A 4585-nucleotide genomic window follows, 5' to 3' on the forward strand; every position below is an offset into this window, starting at 1 on the left:
CATATAAGACCTTTAGGTGGTGTCGCTCAGACGCCCGACTGTGGCATGTTATTGTTTCATATAAGCCCTTTAGGTGGTGTCACTCAGACTCCCGAATGTGGCAGGGTATTGTTTCATATAAGCCCTTTAGGTGGTGTCGCTCAGACCCTCGACTGTGGCATATTATTATTTCATATAAGCCCTTTAGATGGTGTCGCTCAAACACCCGACTTTGGCATGCATATTATTACTTATTCCGTATTACCATCCTGGCTTGTTTATAAATTATTGGTGGTAATATTGCATATCCTCATTGGCATGCATATTATTACTTATCCCGTATTACCATCCTGGCTTGTTTATAAATTATTGGTGGTAATATTGCATATCCTTATGAGGGCATCCATGAATTAATCTTTAATGGCAAGATATTATTGCTAGTGGAATTTGCATGCATCTCACCTGCTTAATGTGTTTGTTTTTTTTATATTTGTGAGTTGCTTAATGTGTATATAGACACACTGTACACTGTAGATTCACTCATTGAGTTATATTTAAGAACGGAGGTAGTACATGGGACTCGAACCCAGAATCTCATGGTAGCATACCGAAAGCGCTAACCAGCTAGGCTACATGGCTGTTGTGTTATAAAATGGGTCTTGCTTGCAATGAACATACCCGGATGCTTATCTGACGAAAACTGAACATGAAACATAGATAACTTTGTCACCATGCTCGCGGACACGGGTTGCTGCCGCTGCTTTATGGCGCGGTGTCTCGTTCGGCTAGTGCGACAGGGGCACGAGATGGCGGATCCGGCCTTGGGTCATAGTCCCCGATGGTGGCGAGGTGCAGGGGAGGCCATGGAGGGTTGGGCAGGCAAGGTCATAGGCCGGCGTAGATTCACGCGAGGGCGGTCGCGACGTGCTTCGGTGCAGGTGTAGGTGGCCGGGGCGCCGTCATGCGAGGCGCAAGCTGCGTCGAGGACCGGCATGGGGAACGAGGACAAGGCATCGAAGGTTCCATGGCATCACGTGGCAGCACCTGAAGGGAAAAAAGAGAGATCAGGGTGAGAGAGAGGAAGTCGACGAGCGGAGGAGCAGGTCATGGGGGAACAGAGGACCCGGGGTCACCTAGTGGTGCTCCGGCGAGGCAGACTGGAAAGCTCTGGCCGGCAAGGGAGGCGCATCGGTCGGCGAGGGATCTTCGGGCATCCTTGGCGCTGCGCATCCTGCGATATACAGAGAGAGAAAGGGAGATTTAGGGAGAGGAAGAGAGATATTACGGGAAAAGGAAGGAGGAGGAGGGCAACGGCGAGGCAGAGCGTTGGCCTGGTTCTCTGGCAGGGCGCATCTCCGGCGGCCGAGGGGCGCGATGGTGAGGCGAGCTGGCTCGGACGCCGGTCGCTTGGGAGGTCGGGCTGCGGGCGCGGGCTGGAGGAAGGAGACGGCTGTGGCTGGCCCGATGGGGAAAACTAGTTGCGGTAGCCGTGCTGCGGGCTTAGGGTAGGCTAGGGCTAGGTTTTGTCTAAAATGGGCTACGGTAGACTACATATAACAATTGAGTTAGTCTATAGGGGCATTTGAACCATCCGATTAAATCAGATGGTTGAAAATGGCTAGGTTAGGGACTTCGGTTGACAAACTGATGACGGTTTGCGGTAAACCGTTGTTGATACAGATCCAACGTTCACGACCGCCGGGTTTGGGTTCCGGAAAGTTTTCGGGCTAGGTTGCGCACAGGTCGATGCATTGTGCATAGGGGTTAGGCACGGGTGAGACGGAACATGGGCAATCCCGCCGACGGAGTTAAAACAACGAAAACGTTCGACAATGGACCGGCTATAGTGCCGCTATAGGTTTAATGGTTCGGGTATTAAACGAACTCCGATTGCGATGAAATTTGGAAGGCGACCTACCTACACTAAAACTAGACCGCACACCAACTTTCATCAAAATCCAAGTAAGTTTTATACAAACTTTTAAAAACAAATATTTTAACAGTGTCGCTGGCGCGTGTGTGTGTGGTTGGTCTCGAAACGGTCAACGACAAAACGTGGAGAACCGGCAACTAATAACGGATGCAAGTTTTGAAAACTGACAGCAATGGAGTGCCGATGCAATGCACAGGATGCGCATGATGCGATGATTAACGTGACAAACAAATAATTAACACGACGACAATGAAATAAAAGGGGAATCTTCTGAAGCGTTGGTCTCGGGATGTTAAAAAACTAGTGGTGGATAACTTATTAGTAGATTTGTTTTGAGAATTTCAAATCCTATACCATGCATATTTCAAACTTTCTCCTCCTCTTTGTTTAAAATTTATAACATCATTATCCGGAGTAACACGAACAAAACAAGATCTAGCCATGACTTCAAACAAGAGTACTAGTAACAAGCAAAGGTAAATATTTTTGTATTATTATTTTTTATGTGACAAACTAAATATAACAGTAAATAAAAAGAAGAAAAAGTGAATGAAAATTTGTGAGAAGCTTGTTGATAGTTGGTGATGGTATTCCCTAGCAACGGCGCCAGAAATCCTTTCTGATGAGTGTGATCTGCGTTGGGTTTTCCGTGAAGAGGAACGGGTTATCGCAGCACAATGTGGGTAAGTATTTCCCTCAGTTATGAAACCAAGGTTTATCAAACCAATAGGAATACCAATCCTCAACCGTCTTCAGCGACTGCACACGAAGAAACAAACAACTTGCACCCAACACGGGAAAGAGGGTTGTCAATCCCCTTGATCTCGTTATTTGCAAGAAAATGAGGTGTGTAGATAATTGTTGATAATTATAAATCTAAAAATAAAAATAAACACAAATACTGGCGGCAAGGTAATAGTAGCGTTTGTAAATATATAAGTGAATAGACCCGGGGGTCGTAGTGTTCCCTAATGGCAACTCTCATGGCAAAGGCATATGGTGGGTAAACAAATTCCTCTTAGGCAATTGATAGAACAGCGAATAATTATGCTATTTACATGGAAATTATCATGTGTATATAGGCATCACGTCCATAAGCAAATAGGACGAATCCTGCCTGCAACTATTACTATTACTCCACTTCAAGAGCGCTTCTATACTTGCCTCTCTACGTATTAAGTAAAAAGAGAGTAATGCTTGGAGAACAATGACATGATGTAGACAAAGTAAACTGAATTAATATGAATAAACCCCAGCGTTTTATCCTTAGTAGCAGCAACACAAAGACGCATCTTGTCCCTTCTGTTACTGGTATATAGAAATTCCCCAGGTTGAACCTACTACAACACACCACATCCACTGAAGAAATATTAATCTAGTTGGCCAAACTATCTCAATAGATTGGAGGGCACTACGAAGCTATGATGATCATGCAATTATGAATTATAATAATTAGAGGGGACTCAAATACTTCTCATCAATAATCTGAACATAAACCCATAATTCATTAGATCCCAACAAACACACCATACATAGTGATTACATCGGATAGATCAAAGCAAATATGCGATGAACATGGTATCGAAGATCATAAGATAGAGAGATTTCCATATAGGTACTGCCTACGGGGTTTGTGGTGAACTACTCACACATCATGGTGAGGGTAGCAAGGTTGATGTACATGCCCTCCGTGATTGATCTCCCCTCCGGCAAATTGCCGGAATGGAGGTTTAGATGGCCTCCCCTCGGAACAGAGACTTGTGACGACGGAAAAAGTGTTTCGGGAGTGACCTTAGGGTTTTCGGAATATTTGTGAATTTATAGGCTAGAGAAGGACGTCGTGAGGCATCTAGGGGCGCAAAAGCCATCAGGGCACGGCCAAGCCATGGGTCGTGCCCTGTTGACTTGTGCCTCCCTCGTGCAGCCTCCAGTCCACTTCCGGTGCTTGTAGGTCTTCATGTAGTCCAGAAAAATCATATTAAAGTTTCGTGGCATTTGGACTTCGTTTGGTAGGGTAAACCTGCAAAGCAAAAAACAGGAACTGGCACTCGGCACTGGGTCAATAAGTTAGTGCTAAAAATATTATAAATTGGTAAGTATATACCCAAAAAGTATTCTAGAATGATAATATATCAGCATGGAACAATAAAAAATTATAGATACCTTGGAGGCGTATCGGCTGCGAGGCAGCCGACGGTGTAGCAGCCTTGCCGGTTGCAGTGACCTTGATCCGCATTGCGGGGTCGGCCGTGACATACTTGTCCGCCTTGGCAATGAGCTCGGCCAGAGTGGCCGGCTCCGAGCACATGAGGTTGTGCTTGAGGAGGGTGTCATCTCGGCAGCCCTGTATGAAGTACTGGATGGCCTGAACCAAGTGCAGTCCTTAGAAGGAGTTGTGCACCTCGGTCCAGCACATGAGGTAATCACGGAGGGGTTCCTACTCCGCCTGAACGCACATGGCCAGCTCGCGGGGGTTACCGGGACGCTTGTAGGTGCCGGTGAAGTTGTGGACGAAGGCTTCCTCGAAGTCCACCCATCCGTTGATGCTACTAGCCGACAGGATTTAAAGCCAAGTCCGAGCCGAGCCAGTCAGCATGAGAAGTACATAGCGCACCGCAACACGCTTGTTGCCCCGGGCGAAGCCGACTGCGGTGGTGTAGTCAATCAACCAGT

General features: G+C 46.6%; 1 long non-coding RNA gene across 1 annotated transcript; it reads right to left on the minus strand.

Moving 5' to 3' along the window:
- Nucleotides 1-510: 510 nt before the first annotated feature.
- On the minus strand, nucleotides 511-1499 carry LOC123408401. The gene is made up of 2 exons (XR_006612741.1): nucleotides 1113-1499; nucleotides 511-1023 (listed from the first exon to the last, which is right to left on the minus strand). It is a non-coding gene; the product is annotated as an uncharacterized LOC123408401 (long non-coding RNA).
- Between the last annotated feature and the right edge of the window lie 3086 nt (nucleotides 1500-4585).

This window comes from Hordeum vulgare, chromosome 7H, assembly GCF_904849725.1.
Source record: "Hordeum vulgare subsp. vulgare chromosome 7H, MorexV3_pseudomolecules_assembly, whole genome shotgun sequence".
NCBI lineage: Eukaryota > Viridiplantae > Streptophyta > Magnoliopsida > Poales > Poaceae > Hordeum > Hordeum vulgare.